This window comes from Giraffa tippelskirchi, chromosome 1 (genome assembly GCF_054371585.1).
Source record: "Giraffa tippelskirchi isolate mGirTip1 chromosome 1, T2T-mGirTip1v1.2.pri, whole genome shotgun sequence".
Taxonomy (NCBI): domain Eukaryota; kingdom Metazoa; phylum Chordata; class Mammalia; order Artiodactyla; family Giraffidae; genus Giraffa; species Giraffa tippelskirchi.
Window position 1 is genome coordinate 182,490,430 of NC_137275.1, and position 17,611 is coordinate 182,508,040.

The 17,611-nt window shown below is 36.4% G+C and overlaps 1 protein-coding gene and 1 pseudogene across 2 annotated transcripts in view; one reads left to right on the plus strand and one right to left on the minus strand.

Moving 5' to 3' along the window:
* STX17 (syntaxin 17) overlaps window positions 1–17,611 on the plus strand; it is a 70,620-nt gene that overhangs the window by 24,439 nt on the left and 28,570 nt on the right. The window lies entirely within an intron of this gene.
* LOC145514514 (pre-mRNA-splicing factor SLU7-like) lies at window positions 8,097–17,491 on the minus strand (annotated as a pseudogene).

The window sequence follows — 17,611 nt, forward strand, 5'->3', positions numbered from 1 at the left end:
GTTGGAATATATCTTTCAATAGCTCTCAAATAAGGGTACCTTAGAGGTAAAATTTTAATTTATTATGTGTCTGATAAATACCTTTATTCTCCCCTCACATGTGATTGCTAATTTCAGTAGGTGTAGAATTCTCTGTCAATTTTGAAGGCTTTCTAGTTTAGTGTTGCTCTTAAAAAGTAAATATCATCTAGTTTCCCATTCTTTGTATAGGACCAACTTTTTTTTCCTCTTTGGGAACCTTTGTGATCTGTTTACCCTGGTGTTCTGAAATTTGATAATGTGATGTGCTTTGTGTTGGACCCTTTCAATTTAAAAACTCATGATTTTAGTTCTGTGAATTTTTCTTGCCTTTTTGTAAAATATATTTTTTAAAATAATTTACTTATTTTTGGCTGCACTGGGTCTTCATTGCTGCTCTAGGACTTTCTCTAGTTATGGTGAGCAGGGGCTACTCTAGTTGCACTGTGTTGGTTTCTCATTGCAGTGGCTTCTCTTGTTTTGGAGCACGGGCTTCAGGGCATGCAAGCTTCAGTTGTTGCAGCTTGAGGGCTCTAGAGTGCAGGTTCAGTATTTGTGGTGCACGGGCTTAGTTGTCTCATAGCATGTGTAATCTTCCTGGATCGGGGATTAAACCTGTGTGCCCTGAATTGGCAGATGGATTCTTAACCACTGGACCACCAAGGAAGCCCCTGGGAATTTTTCTTACTTATTGATTATTTATTCCTCTGTGTTTTCTCTTGTCCTCTCTTTTAAAAATATCCTTTTACCGCAAGGGTCAGCAATCTATAGCTCACAGGCCAAATTTTGCCTGATGTGGGCCCCATTTGTTTATTACTGTATTTGGCTGCTTTCATACTACAACAGCAGAATTGAATGGTTGCATCAAGAGACCACATGGCCTGCAAAGCCTAACTATTTACTGTCCGATCCTTTGCAGAAAAAGTTTGCTGATTTCTATTCGGTTGAATGGAAGACTCTTGGATTGCTTTTCTAATTTTCTGTTCTGTTTTCTGAGAGATTTCCTCAGCTTTATTTTCAATTCTTTCTGCTGAATTCTTTGTTTCTACTATTATGACATTTATTTCCCAAGAACTTTTTCTTATTATTTTTTATAGCATTTTACCTTTGGACATAATAATTCTTTCTGCTTTTCTGAGACAATAAAGAGCTGATTGCTTGTCTCCTGGTGGACTTCACTTAAATATTCTTTGATAGGCTGGCATTTTCCTTGGAACAACCTCCAAGTATCAGTGTCTAGAGGTTGTTGTGGTTTAGTTTTCTGAAGAAGAATCCTTGTTTTCCTCCTAGGGTAAGTAGGCACTTATTTCCTAATTACAGAAGCAGCATAGGTGTATTCTGCTATGCTTCCATTGTTCAGTCATGTGAGCCCTGCTGCCTCCCTTTTTTAGCCCTGTGCCAAATGTTTCTGAATTTGAAGTCTCACCAAAAAAGGCATCTTTAGTCCTCTTACATTTCAAAAAAGGTTACTATGGCTGCAGTATAGTCAGTAGATTGGGATAGAATATAATCAATGCAAGAGATTATTTAGGGAGTGGTTACAGAGATGGTGAAGGTATAGAAAAAAAGATTGATTTGAGACTTAGGTGGAAATTTAACTTGCCTCTCATATATATGTATTTTATCAGTATTTCTTGCTGCCTAGATTATAGCCCTAATATCAGTGACACTGTCTCCACTAATTATGTATCTCAGAGTGCCAGCTGCTCAGCAAGATTCAGAGTTTATGGAATGGTAGTGTGCATGTTAATGTCAATGAGGTTATTATGACTTTCATTTCTTACCATCTTCACTGTTTAACATGTCATTAAAAATCACTTATGACTTTCTTGAGACAGTGGTAGGGTCAAAGTGTTTGTTTACTGATTTTTTAAAGTATATATATATATTTACATTATCGATCTCCATCTGGCATAGAAGTTTTATGTGTACCATTAAAATAATGAGATTGAAACTGTTTTTGGATAGGTATTGGCTTAGTTTTATTCATATATGCCCTGAATTTTTTGTATAAGCTTATTCTTTGCTAGTTTGTGTAAAACATTTTTAGATAAACAGTTTCATGAACAGTTATTATGAATTTTCAGGATTTATCATTATTAGATTTGTGCAGTAAGAACTATCTTTTTACTTTTGTTACAATGTCTTTGTTGAAAAGGAGCTCTTAATTTAAATGTCAGTCTTTATTTATCAGTCTTTTCTCTTGTCGGTCATGCTTTTGGTATCTTCATCAGGGAATGTTCTGTGTCCTAAGATCAAGAAGATATTCCCCTATATTTTCTATTGAATATTTTAAATATTTTGCTTTTAACATTTAAGTTGTTAATCCACCTGGTATGAGATAGATATAAGTAAAATATTATCCCATTTGGAAAACCAGTTGTCTTTCATTATTAACAGATTTCTGCAGTGTTACTTACATACTGCAGTTCCATATATGCATGAGTCTGCCTCTGGTCTTTCTCTTCTGTTTGTCTATTTCTCCATCAAGGTCCACACTATGTTAAGACAACCTTGTTATAAGGCTTGATATCTAGTAGGACAATACTGTTACCTTATTTTTTCTTCCCATGAGTGTTTTGGCTATACTTGGCCATTTGGTAATGCATATAAAATTTGGAATCTGCTTTTCAAAGTTTATACACAATCTTGTTGGAAATAGGGGAATCACATTAGATTTATTCATCTATTTAGAGAAAATTGACATATTTACAATGTCCAGTTTTCCTACCTATGAATATATGATATTCTTGTACTTGTTTACAACTTCTCTATTATATGTGTATCTTTATAGTTTTATGCATAAGATTGTGGTAGATTGTACAATTTACCAAAATATCTACCAAGGTTTTTATCATCCTACATGGTCTTCTACAGTATGACCTTCTACAGTTACTCCCCATCAACAGGTGGAGTCTCATTCCCCTCCCTTTGAATCCGAACTGAGACAGAAGTAATGTCACTAGACTTCTGAGGCTAGATTAGAAAAAGCCAAATAGCTCCTAGTGGTTCTCTGAGGATGCTTGCACTGGAGGAAGTTAGCCATATGCGAAACATCCAAATATCTGAAGACCTCCATGCAGGAGATATCCACAGCCACAACTGAGCTCTTAGGAATTTCCAGCCTCAAGTGCTAGCCACATGAGTGAGCCATCTTGGACATCAGTGCAGCTGAGCCTTCAAATGAACACAACTTCAGCCAATGCCTGACTCAATCACATGAGTGACCCCAAGGAAGAACTCTTCAGCTGATTTCTTCAATGTCTGGTCTGCAAAATCATTAGCAAAATTAAGTGGTGGTTTTAGGCCTTTAAGTTTTGGAGGAATTTGTTATGCAGCAACAGATGACTGGAATACAGGACTTACACTTAATTTTATCTATTTCAATCTACTTCATTAATTTGTTCTTAAATACTTTATTGTTTTAGGGTGTGTCTTTGTGTTTGAGGGAGGTGTGAAACATTGTCCTTCTTTTAAATTATGTTTTCTAACTTTTGGTGGTATATATAGAAATAGTTAATTTTCATATATAGGTCTTATGGCCAATTATATTAAATAATAACTTAAAGCTTTAGGAAAAGAAGTATCATAAGTCAGTATGTGACTAATAGTCAAATATATTATGGAGACCAGTAAGCGATAGAGTGCCAGCTATTTGGATGCTGGATAAGGGCAGTATTATTCTCATTTTTCAGATTAAAGAAGGTTGAAGAACAGAGAAACTGGTGTTTGTCTAAAGCACAAGGCTGTCATAAGTTGAAGGACAGGGGTCCAATCTGGAATTATTTTTAATATTAACTCAGGTGGATAGACTAATCCAGGAATATTCTCAGAAATTCTGCACTTAATACCTAGATAGTAGGTCTTCATTAGATATTTGTTGAGTAAATGAGTGGAGGCCCTTTTCTCCTTTGGTTTTTATTCCTTTTGGTAGTTCATGTAATATATTTTAAGCTATATGTAATCTTTTTGGTGCCTTTTGATATTGAAATACGTGTGAAGTCATTAACTACTATTAATACCTTAGTGTAATACTTAGGTAATACAAGCAAGGGATAGTCCAGATTTATTTTAATTAAATAGTTATGGCTCTGGGGTCCTTAATAATAAATTGTATGACATCTAGAATGTGTTTACTCTAAGTTGTTTAAATGTTTCCCAGTGGACTTGTGCTTTATGTTTGCAAAGAAATCAGATTAATTATTATGATACCAAATGTTTTCTGCTGTGTACAATTTGCTCTCAAAATTACATGTTGTAAAAACACATTAGAAATCCTTAAATCAATATTTAACAAAGGCAAATATATGCATAGCCTCTCTTGTTTTAATCATTAAATACATAATTAGCCATTTTTCAGAATTTTAATTAACTCAGAATAATTACTTTTTACAATTATCAGTATAGATAAGTATACATTTAAATATATCTTTTAATCTATAGGCAGAAATTTCAGGATATTTCTGGAATAAAGGAAAAAGCCATAACTAGTTACTAAATTTAGATGCAGAACTAGAGAGAGAGGGATGTCACCTTTACTTTACTGAAAATTTGGCCATAGTTTGCAGTTTACTACTTGCTTATGCAAAATGTTTTAATTACTGAGTTGGTATACTTTTTGAAAAACTTATTTCCTTGATTATAGTACCATTTGTCAAACTTGATAGTTTTGCATATTTTCAGAACTTGGCATAATATTATTTATTACATTTTCAGGAGATTGTTGGGAGAACCTGATTATTAGGAGGACAGAAACACTTGAACATTTACTATGTCCTGGATACTGTTCTAGGGCTTCCCTGGTGGCTCAGCAGTAAAGAATCCGCCTGTAATGCAGGAGATGCGGGTTCGATCCCTAGGTTGGAAAGATCCCTTGGAGAAGGAAATGGCAACTCACTCCAATATTCTTGCCTGGGAAATCCCATGGACAGAGGAACCTGGCGGGCTACAGTCCATGCGGTTACAAGACATGACTTAGCCACTAAACCACCACCACAGATACTATTCTAGCCACTAGAGATACAGCTGTGAGCAAAACAGAAGAAACTTCTTTTCTCATTGAACTTATATTTTGGGGGTAGGAATGAAGACATATTTTTAAAATAAATATTTAGATGATTATAAGTACCTTGAAGTAAAAGCAAAATCAGGTTAAAAGGAACAAAGAATTGCTGGAGATGATGAGTGTTCTTTTGTATGAAGGATGGTTGTGGAAGGTTTCTAATGACATTTGAGCTGAGACCTGAAGGAAGTAAAGGCATAAGGGAAACCCAGTGTGAAGACTTTGAGGTGAGAGCATGTGTGGCATATTCAGGGAGTAATAAGGAGGTCAGTGTGATAGATGTGAGCCCAAGAGATGAGGTCAGAGAGATCAGCTGTCTCTAATTAGGGAAGGCCTTGCAGGATGTGGTAACTTAAAGTTGGATAGAAAACCTTTGGAAGGTTCTGAGCATATAATAATGTGATACGATTTAAAAGATCACCTTGACTATTATGAAAAGGATAGATTCTAAGGGAGCAAGGATTGAAGCAAGAATGCCAGATAGGTGGCTAATATAATAATCAGGGTACTATGGGTCTGCTTTTTAGAAAAATGCAGGAACACCCATGTACAGACAATTTGTATAGAACATCAGGGGCCTGGTATGTTAATTTTTACATACTTTCTGTAGCCCTGGGAAGTGGTTCTGGACTTAAAAGCTTGACAGAGGAATAAGGAACTATCCTGACAACAAATTTAACATTGAAGTACCATTTTGAGAAGTTACATACGCTTCAAATATACAAAATATACAAAAATGTAGTAAAGGAAATAATGAAAATATAACATTTATGTACTCATCACTCAACTTCGTCAACTCTTAACATTTTGCCCCAATTTCTTCCCATTTTTTTTTTTGAAAGAAAAATTTAGAAATACCACTGAAGTCAATTGTGTACCCTTCCTTGATTCCATTTGCTTTGTTCCTGTCTGCATCTGAAGGAAGTCTTTTCCCTTGTTTTAAGTATTTGTCATTTTTCTGCATATAACTGTATATAAATACCTGGAGAAGGAAATGGCAACCCACTCCAGTATTCTTGCCTGGGAAAATCCCATGGACAGAGGAGCCTGGAGGGCTGCAGTCCATGGGGTTGCAGAGAGTTGGATACAACTGAGCACTTGTCAGCAGCATATATAAATAATATGATATTGTTTTGCATCTTTGTTTCTGCTTTTTTTGCAAACAGCTTTCTTGAGGTGTAATTGACATATGATAAAGTACACAATTTGATAAGTTTTGATATATATACACACCATGAGACCATCACCACAATCAAGATACCATGAACCCTTCACCACAGTCCAGATAATGAAAATACATCCATTGCTCCCAAAAGTTTCCTTATACCCCCCTTGTAACCCTCTTTCTGACTTCCTCCTTCTCCATCCTCTCACATGTACATATACACTCCTACTACCCAAGCAACCACTGACCTGCTTTCTGTCACTATGCATTAGTTTGAATTTTCTAGAATTTTCTATAAATAGAAGCATATAGTATATACTTCTTTTTCGTGTGGTTTCTTTCACTTTCACTTTGCATGTATATTTTGAAGTTCATCCATGTTTTATTGTGTATCAGTACTTCATCACTTTTTATTTTCAATTATATATCTTTATTAACAAAAGATAAATAAAATACAAAATAGACGCTAATATCAGATTTTATGTTGAACCAGTCTATGTTAAGGTAGTAATATGAAAACATAAAATTTGACATTCTTAAAATAGTTAAGAATTAGATCTGTTTGCATCACTTTTAATTTCATACTGGTCTGAATTTAGATACAATGTATATCCACAGTACTTGACAGTTTGATTTAGTTACTTTCCCATCAGCAGTATTTCTGAGATGTTAACTTAATGCATTATTCTAGTGGGTTTTGGTAGTTTGGAAAAGCCAGTGAACTGTTCAAAGTTAATGTACTTGTGTCAGGGGTTTTAAACAGGCTGTTTTCACTGATCCCATTCTGTCAGTATTATCTTCACAATGTTATTAGAAGAAGCTAAAAAATCATGTCATTCTGAGTTACTAATAGCCCTACAGGCTATACTTGTAATATTTTGAAGAAACCTTCAACTTCAGGTTTCACTTTTTGCAAATTTTACCAAGAGACCCCTGCTGGCTATAAAGATTAGGTACAACAGATACTCTACAATCTTTAAAAAATCTAATATTCATGATTGTTATATAAAGGCAATCACAATTAAAATAGCAATTAGCATCACAAACCATATCCTCTGTGATAAAGGAGAGGATTTCGGTGTCTGAATATCCCTGTCCAGAATTGTAAAAGACCTAGGACTGATCAGTCAACACTGACTCAAGGGTGAAAAACATTTTTTTTCCCCCATTCAAAGGCTAACACATTTAGTTCTGAGTATAAGATACAAGGAAATGTTTTGAAAATCAAACTTTTATAACCAAGTGGAAAACAGAATTGTTACTACACAGATTGACATCAGGGATAAAATTATTCACATGTTCTACAGATTTCCTTCCGGTAACCCAAAGCTCAAGATAGGTTATCAGCTTTAGATCAGAAAAATCTGAGAAGGCAAAAAGAAATGATTATCAAAAACTACAGTTATAGTTACTACTAATTAAAAATAATTAAAAAAAAAACGAAGCCCTTGTTTCAAGAAAGAGTAACTAATTGCCTTCACAATGAGTCCTAACACTAGATAAAGGGCCATAAAAATTGAGGAAATAAAGTTTGAAACAATAAATAAATGTTGAGAAGATATTCATGATAGGTGGAGAACTAAGACCTTTTCCCACATCACTAATATAAAATCTCAAATAAAATCTTAATCTGCACTTAGTGTACCACTTTATTTCTTCTTCTTTGTTCTTCACTGTGTAAAGGAATGAATTTACTATGAGACTCCTGAATGCTTTATTAAAGTCAGGCAGTCTCCTTGCTTCCTGACTTTAACGAGAATAGATATGGATTTTTCCATCGATAATTAACAGCAAGAATCGACAAGAATGTATCAGCAGAGTTTATCTTGGGTCACCGTCAGTGATGAGTTACTACTGTCCAAGGAAGGAGGCCATGGGGTCATCTGGCCTCTGACATTTCATTCTGTAGGCCTCCATTTCCTCTTCAGTGGGTTCCCGAGTTTCATATATGCTGTTGTAAGGTTGCTTCCTCTCATCTATCTGCATAATCTCCTTGACGTAAAGACGGGCCTCCTCTGCATTCACTGCCTTTTTCAACTTTTCATGTTTCTTTTCTTCATCATCACTCTCAGCTGCTCTTTTGATGCTTCCTCTTCTTCTTTTTCTCCTCTTTTAGTTTTTCCTGATGCATCTCCATGAGAGTTTGAGGTTTTTTTCACAGATTCTTCTCCATTTGCATCATTTATAATACATTCCTGTGAATTAGCAATCTCCTTCTCAGCTTCTGCAGTACAATAGGAATACTTGAAAAAAGAGTGACAGCATTTGTATCCCCATTGGCCTTCTTTCCAGTAAGATCTCCGGATATGTGTATGATTGTTGATCTTCACGTCTTCCTCGTACTTGGAGCAGGCGACAGCCCACTCCTGTCCTTTGATGACTGTCCAGTGTCTTGAGTATTCCACATAGTCTTCAGTCTGAGCTAAAAGCAATGCGGCTGGAAGAGCATCCAAGTGTTCTTGACTGCCGTACTTTTCCAGGATGCTTTCTTTCTGCTGTTCTTTGAAGTCTTCTTTCTTGACTTTGAAGGACTCATACAATAGCTCTAGTTTTGTAGGATCTGCTTGTAGATGCACTTCACACCCCTTGTCATAGGCTTCCCAAGGAAACAGTTGTGTCTGAGCCATTGAAATGGTATCACCTGTGTATCTAACGAAGTTTATCCCCTGCATAGCTGACTTCATCTGGATTCTTTCCTGCATTCGCATAGGGATTCTCTCTCATTGCTCCAGTTTTGGGATCATAGTAAGCAGAATTTGGATCTAAATTCCACAAATATTTTGCGATATCTTCTTGAATCCTGAGATTCCGGACAGTAATTCATCTCTTAAAGTCAAAATTCTGTCCAGGCATGTCAATATCATCTGCATATTTATCTTCATCCTCATCTTCACTGTTATGATCTTTTTCCATCTGAGAATTCATTTCTTCTTCTCCCCACTGATGTTTTAGAGAATTAGCCTGTTCCACTAATTTTCCTGAGGCTAATTCTTCTTGGAGTTTTTGGGCTTTCAGCGTTCGCTTTGCTAGGTCAAGTTTGGCATCAGTTCAGTTCAGTTGCTCAGTCATGTCTGATTCTTTGTGACCCCACGAACCGCAGCATGCCAGGCCTCCCTGTCCATCACCAACTGCCAGAGTCCCCATACCCATGTCCACTGAGTTGGTGATGCCATCCAACCATTTCATCCTCTGTCGTCCCCTTCTCCTCCTGTCCTCAATCTTTCCCAGCATCAGGGTCTTTTCCAACAAGTCAGTTCTTCACATCAGGTGGCCGAAGTATTAGAGTCTGAGCTTCAACATTGGTCCTTCCAATGAACACCCAGGACTGATCTCCTTTAGGATGGACTGGTTGGATCTCCTTGCAGTCCAAGGGACTCTCAAGAGTCTTCTCCAACACCACAGTTCAAAAGCATCAATTCCTCGGCGCTCAGCTTTCTTTATGGTCCGACTCTCATATCCATACCTGACTACTGGAAAAACCATAGCCTTGACTAGACAGACCTTTGTTGACAAAGTGATGCCTCTGCTTTTTAATATGCTGTCTAGGTTGGTCATAACTTTCCTTCCAAGGAATAAGTGTCTTTTAATTTCATGGCTGCAGTCACCATCTGCAGTGATTTTGGAGCCTCCCAAAATAAACTTTTCTTAATTTTCGTATGTTCTTCTGGATTATAGCCATTCCACCAATCCCTGTTCCCATCATAGTCAAACATCAGCTGAGGCTGGACATGTTCATCTGGAGCTATATTAGTCTCTGTAAATTTTGCTCCAACTCACCTAGGTCTGTCAAAACAGTCTTTCTTTTTGTGTGTCATGGCTCCACAGTTTTCACATGCTCCTTTTTGGTATTTAGTAGTTATGGAATTCTCTTTTACGCCCCTCTTGTACCATTCTCCAGATGAGCCTATACTACTTTTATTTCTCTGGCTGTGGTCTCTGGTGTTTTAAAGTAGGCATTTTTGATGGATCAACATACCATGACACTGAAGAAATATACTGAGGAATATGAGGATTGATGTCTTTTCCTTCTTCATCAACTTCTGCAGGGGCATTACCCATTTTTCACTGTTCTTCTAGATCCTTCTTCTTTCTCCAGTCCTCTCTAGTCATCTTTGGTTTCTCCAAACTCATTTCTTTGGACCCTGACAAGGGGGCCACATTGGATCCACAGCTACAGCTGACATGGTTATCTGGCCTCCTGGTCCCAATGCTGCTGACCCTAGGACAGTTCGACATGAATAAACTTCACCACTTTTTATTGTTGAGTAGATACTATATTGTATGGATCTACCACAGTCTGTTTATCTATTCATCTGTTGATGAACATTTGGGTATTTGTAGTTTTTGGCTACTACAAATAAGTCTACTATGAGTGTTTGAATATAAGACTTTGTATGTACAAAGAATTTCATTTCTCTTGGATAAATACTTATGAATGGAATGACTGGGTCATATACTTTACCTTTTTAAGAACCACCAAAGTGTTTTCAAAAATAATTGTAGCATTTTATACTCCTACCAGTTCCTTCATATGCTTGCCAATACTTGATATGGTTAACCTTTTTAATTTTAGCCACTTTTTATAGGTCTGTAGTGGAATCTCATTGTCATTTTAATTTCATTTGACTAATGATGTTTACATTGTAAATTTCTTAAGTAGTAGAATCTTACTTGAAGATAAACTATAATAAGCAGTATACTATAAACCCTAAAATAACAGACTTATAGCTAGCAAGACAAGAAAGAAGATAAATGGAATGAAAAATACTGAGTTAATTCAATACAAAACAGAAACAGAATCTCCGTACTGTTCTCCATAGTGGCTGCACCAATTTACATTCCCACTAACAGTGTAGGCAAGTTCTCTTTTCTCCACATCCTCTCCAGCATTTAATGTTTGTAGATTTTTTAATGATGGCCTCCCCTCCCTGTCTTTATGCTACTGTTGTCATATATTTTACTTATACTGATACATGTGTTATATATTTGTTTAAATAGTTATCTTTTTCAAGTGATTTAGATATTAAGCAGGGGTGGTAAATCTTATCTATTTACTTCTGTTTTTTCCATTTTTGGTGTGCTTAATGCCTTTATGTAAACCCATATTTTTATATGATGTAATTTTCCTTTTGCCTGAAAGGCTTCCTTTAACATTTTTTAGAGTGCAGTTTTGCTGTTGTTAAATTCCTTTGTGTATATATCTGAAGAGTCTTCATCTGGCCTTTGTTTTCAGAAGGAATTTTGCTGTATATAGAATTCTGCACTGTGTTTTTCCTTCAGTACTTCAAAGATGTTCAACTGTCTTTTCAGTTGCATTGTTTCCAATGAGAAATCTGTTTTATTTTTATCTTTATTCCTCTATATGTAATATGTGTCTTTTCTCTCAATACTTTTACAACATTCATTTTATCAGTGGTTTTGAGCACTTTGATTATAATGAGCCTTGGTGGAGTTTTCTTCATGTTTCTTGTGCTTCAAATTTGTTGACCTACTTGCATCTCCTAGTTTATAGTTTACATCAAATTTGGAAATTTTTTGGCCATTATGTCTTAAAATAGTTTTCTGTCCCCTCCTATCTCTGTTCTCCTTCAGGGACTCTAATTACATATATACCATGTTACTTGAAGTTAGCTCACAGCTCACTGATGCTCTTTTAAATTTTTTGCATCCTGTTTTCTCTGTGTGTTTCATTTTATATATTTTCTATTTCTATGCCTTCATGTTCACTAGTATTAGCAGCAGCCATGTCTAATCTACTGTTAATCCATTCAGTGTATTTTTCATCTCATTATAATTTTCTACTCTAGAATTTTGATTTGGGTTTAATATCTTCCACGTCTCTACTTAACTTTTTGAACATATGGAATACAATTATAATAACTTTCTATATACTTCTCTGCTAATTGTCATGTCTGTGTCAATTCTGGGTCAGTTTCACCTGATTATTATCTTCTTTATTGGCCATATTTTTCTTCCTCTTTGTATGTATAGTGATCTTTGCTTGGGTTACCTTTGCATGACTGGATGCTAGATATTTTTATATTCCTGTAACTCCTCTGAGCTTTGTTATGGCACATAGTTAGGTTACTTGGAAAGAGTTTGATCCTTTTGGATCAAAAGGATCCTCACTTGGTGATTTATTATAAACTTGATTGGAACAATGCTTGGTCTAGGGGTACTTATTTCCCCATGACTGAAGTAAAAACTTTTCTGAGTATTCTACCCAATGCCCTATGAATTAAGAGTTCTTCCAGTTTATCTGGTGGGACACTTTCCAGCTTTGAAATGAGTGCTGAGCACTGTTCCTTCTAATCTTTTTAGATAGTATTTTTCTCCAACCTTGGGTAGTTTCCCCACATACATGTTCTAATTAGTTCTTTGCCAAATGCTTGAGGGTTACCCTTCTTCATATCTCCAGCATTCTTTTTCTGTACAGCTCTCTCCTCTTTAGTACTCTGTTTGACAAACTCTGCAGGGACAGAAGTCTGTCTGTTATTATGTTTTGAAACTGCAGGTATTGGGGTTGGCCAAACCAATAGAATAGGTTTAACAGTTTCATTCTTTGGAATAAGAAATCATTAAGAATAAGAAAGATTTTGTGATCAAATTTTGAAACTAAGTGAAAAGTTGAAATTGTTACTACTCTAATAATTCAATGAAGAACATTAACTTGGCTTTTATAGAAACTTGGTCAGCAGTGATGATGCAGAGCTTTTTGAGAACACAGATTTCTGAGACTCACCTTAAAAATTCTGATTCAGTAGATGTCAGACCACATTTGGAAAGAAACTGCTCTACGGAGAATCTGTCCCAGTTCCATAGGTAGCATAAATACAAAGAAAGTCAGGCATGGAACTGGTAGAAGTAAAATATGGCTTTCATGATTTTATTAATACTAGGAGAAATACAGGATACTTGAGCTACTTTTTAATTTTTTTAAGGCAAAATTACAAGGGAAAAGCAGTAGAAGAGAGAGGGAATGAGGAAGATATAGGGAGAAATGAGGATAGTAGATAAAAGCTAGGAAAAAAAAAAAAGATTAGGCAGAAGCAAGGCCAGGTATGTTAAGGGAGAGAAAGAAGTGTAGACTCCAAAATGAATGCGATTAGGAGGTAAATTCTTTTTAGGTTATTATGAGTTTAGAGGAATTTAAACTTAAATTTTGACTTGAAATATTTGTGAGCTGATTAGTCAGGATTTAGGATTCCTGCCCACTCCACCCTCCCCCCCCTTTTTTTTTTTAATACGTTTGGTACCTATGCTTCTACTCTGATTGGAATAGGTACTGTAGAACCTTAGGGAGGAAATTAAATCTAAGGCACCATTGCTTGTAAGATACACCAGTATTTTCCTCTAAGAGGGATAAAGTGCTGCCAGTTAAATACGCTTTCTTTTTTTAAAACCATCTGTTTTTAAGATATATTCCAGTTTCAGAGATGTTGGAAAGATGTGCCCTAAAAGTGATGAAATACAGTATTTCCACTCCACCTTTATCTTTTTCTGATTTATTCTGTTTTATTTTATTTTATTTTTTATTCTGTTTTTTAATATTAGTTATCAAGAATGGCGCAAATCTCACCTCTGTCATGAAGCCTGTGTAGATCCTTACAGTGAGATGTTTCAAGTTTCCTTTGAGCATGTTTCTTATGCCCCTTTCAGTTTTGAATATTTTTCTTAATGGAGAATCAAAAGCAAAATAGGAGTTAAGTAGTTCTGCTTTCTCTGTATCATCTGCTAACATGATACCATCTGCCCCAAGCAGTAGGCCTAAACCTTCTTTCTTGTTCCTCTTACTCTACATGTTTTTTAAATCTTTTTTATCATTCTTAACATTTTTCACCAGCCTCCGCTCATTCTGGGCTCTTACATACATGGTTCTTCTCTTTTCGCATCACTCTTGTGTTCATCCTTATTCACATGCCTTTCTTTTCATTCTTTTTTTTTTTAAAACAACTATCTTAAAATTCTGAACTTACAGCACACCTTACGCAGTCATATTGGATTTTTAAAGATGTCTCCCTTAACGTTTTCCCTTCACCCATAGTAATAGAATTCTTAAAGTCTGGCACTGTATTTTTGGCTGGGGATGTAACATCGTACAAGTTCTATAGAAGAGGGAGAAGTCACAGGCAAATGTTCATTAGCTGCAGAAACTTCTTAAAGCTTCTCCAAACTAATATTACCTAAAATACTTCTGTGAACCATGTAGCTGGTATGTAACCAAGCTTTGTTACTGTAGTGTAGAAAAAAATCACACAGCCAAGAGATGGTGTGTAGTGAACAATATTGTTCCAGGGTTTGAGAATTCTGCCTAATTCTAATTCTGCCTAATTCCAATTCTAATTAGAGTCCTAATTCTGCCACTGTGTTCAGCTGGACTCTGGTTTCCCTACTGTAAAATTGTGAGGTTGAATGAATGATATTATAAGCCCCTTAGAGTTCTATGATTTTTACATATAAAATGCTTAATATCATATACCTTTACTTTTTCCAGTTCATATTGGAATGGTAAGAGTGGACATCAAAGAAATATAAAGTCATGATAGGATAGAGGTACAACTTTTTGATTCACCCACAAAATCTTACAAGATGCTTTAGTGTAGCTAAACTGTTTTTTTTCCAGGATTGGCTTTAATTTTAATATAGTGCAATAGATACTTTAGATTGTATTAAGGTGCCATATAGCTAGGAATTATGTGTACAGTTTAATGGAAAGGTTGCTGACCTATAAGAATACCTGAGCTTTAACCTCAGCTATACATGAACCGTGAACTTCCAGATGTTCAAGCTGGTTTTAGAGAAGGCAGAGGAACCAGAGATCAAATTGCCAATATCCGCTGGATCATCGAAAAAGCAAGAGAGTTCCAGAAAAATATCTATTTCTGCTTTATTGACTATGCCAAAGCCTTTGACTGTGTGGATCACAATAAACTGTGGAAAATTCTGAAAGAGATGGGAATACCAGACCATCTGACCTGTCTCTTGAGAAACCTGTATGCAGGTCAGGAAGCAACAGTTAGAACTGGACATGGAACAACAGACTGGTTCCAAATAGGAAAAGGAGTATGTCAAGGCTGTATATTGTCACCCTGCTTATTTAACTTATATGCAGAGTACATCATGAGAAACGCTGGGCTGGAAGAAACACAAGCTGGAATCAAGATTGCCGGGAGAAATATCAATAACCTCAGATGTGCAGATGACACCACCCTTATGGCAGAAAGTGACGAAGAACTAAAGAGCCTCTTGATGAAGGTGAAAGAGGAGAGTGAAAAAGTGGCTTAAAGCTCAACATTCAGAAAACTAAGATCATGGCATCTGGTCCCATCACTTCATGGGAAATAGATGGGGAAACAGTGGAAACAGTGTCAGACTTTGTTTTTTTGGGCTCCAGAATCACTGCTGATGGTGACTGCAGCCATGAAATTAAAAGACGCTTACTCCTTGGAAGGAAGGTTATGGCCAACCTAAATAGCATTTTTAAAAGCAGAGACATTACTTTGCCAACAAAAGTCCATCTAGTCAAGGCTATGGTTTTTCCAGTGGTCATGTGTGGAAGTGAGAGTTGGATGGTGAAGAAAGCTGAGCGCCGAAGAATTGATGCTTTTGAACTGTGCTGTTGGAGAAGACTCTTGAGAGTCCCTTGGACTGCAAGGAGATCCAATCAATCCATCCTAAAGGAGATCAATCCTGGGTGTTCATTGGAAGGTCTGATGTTGAAGCTGAAACTCCAATACTTTGGCCACCTCATTGGTTGACTCATTGGAAAAGACCCTAATGCTGGGTAGGATTGGCGGCAGGAGAAGGGGACGACAGAGGATGAGATGGTTGGATGGCATCACCGACTCGATGGACATGGGTTTGGGTGGACTCCGGGAGTTGGTGATGGACAGAGAGGCTTGGCGTGCTGCAATTCATGGAGTCGCAAAGAGTCGGACATGACTGAGCGACTGAACTGAACTGAACTGATGCTGGTAGATAATTAAGTAAATCCTGAACAAATTTTATTTTGATTTCTCTGTGTGTAATAATGTGAAATGTAATTATATGGACTATATCACCTCACTGAAAGTAGGCACTTGGAACATTAAAAGAATCAATATGTTTTGTTCTGTCTACTGTGCAGGATTTGCATTAGTGTCTGTCAAAGTACATTAGGGGAAAATAATTTAAAATATATGAATAGAGATCTGCAGTTTTAAAATAAGCATCATATATAGATCATTCCAGTATTCTTGCCTGGGAAATTCCATGGACAGAGGAGCCTGCCAGACTATAGTCCATGGGGTTGCAAAGAGTCAGACACAATTGAGCTGTTGAGCACACATGCACAAATAGATCATTCTTACAAGTTCTGTTTAATTGTAAAAGAAAAATTGGATTTTATGTTTTCTAAGTATAGACCATTGAAAAAGATTAAAAGCTCCCTAGTTTACTTTATGAAGGTAGCACTTACCTGTTAGAGTAAGTTTAAACCTAGTGAAGTTAGTATAGACAAACACACTGGTCATGTATGCATCTGTGGACACATATACACATTCACATACTCAACACATACTAAAAATCCAAATACAGTATTAGCAAATAGAATCCTACAGTGTATTAAAAAATTGTATGTATTGACCAGGGAGGGTCTATCTCAGAAATATTCAAATGGCTCTATACCATGAAATTTGCCCATAATTCATTATATCAACACATTAGAGAAAAATTTATGATTATGCCAATAGGCGATTTTTAAAAGAGAGAAAAGCATTTCATAAAAATCCAGCAACTTCACTCAGAAATTCAAATAAAACAGCAACATAACACATAGTACTTGCAGTATATGGCGAAATGGAAACGCAGACATTAGTGGTAGTGTGAATTGTTAAGCCTTCCAGGGAAAAAGTGGTAATAGCTTTTGAAATAAAAGTGCATATTATCCTTTGAATAAGTAGTCTAACTTTGGGGAATCATTCCTAAAAAATATAGTATAATAGTATATACTAGAATACTAATATATACTGTTACTGTTTATTAGGATTTATGTGCATGCATCCGCAGTCACGTCTGACTCTGCGACCCCATGGACTGTGCCTGCCAGGCTCCTCCGTCCATGGGATTATCCTGGCAAGGATACTGGTTCAGTTCGGTTCAGTTCAGTCTCTCAGTCGTGTCCAAAACTTTGCGACGCCATGAACCACAGCACACCAGGCCTCCCTGTCCATCACCAACTCCCGGAGTCCACCCAAACCCATGTCCATCGAGTCGGTGATGCCATCCAACCATCTCATCCTCTGTCGTCCCCTTCTCCTCCTTCCCTCAATCTTTCCCAGCATCAGGGTCTTTTCCAATGAGTCAGCTCTTCACATCAGGTGGCCAAA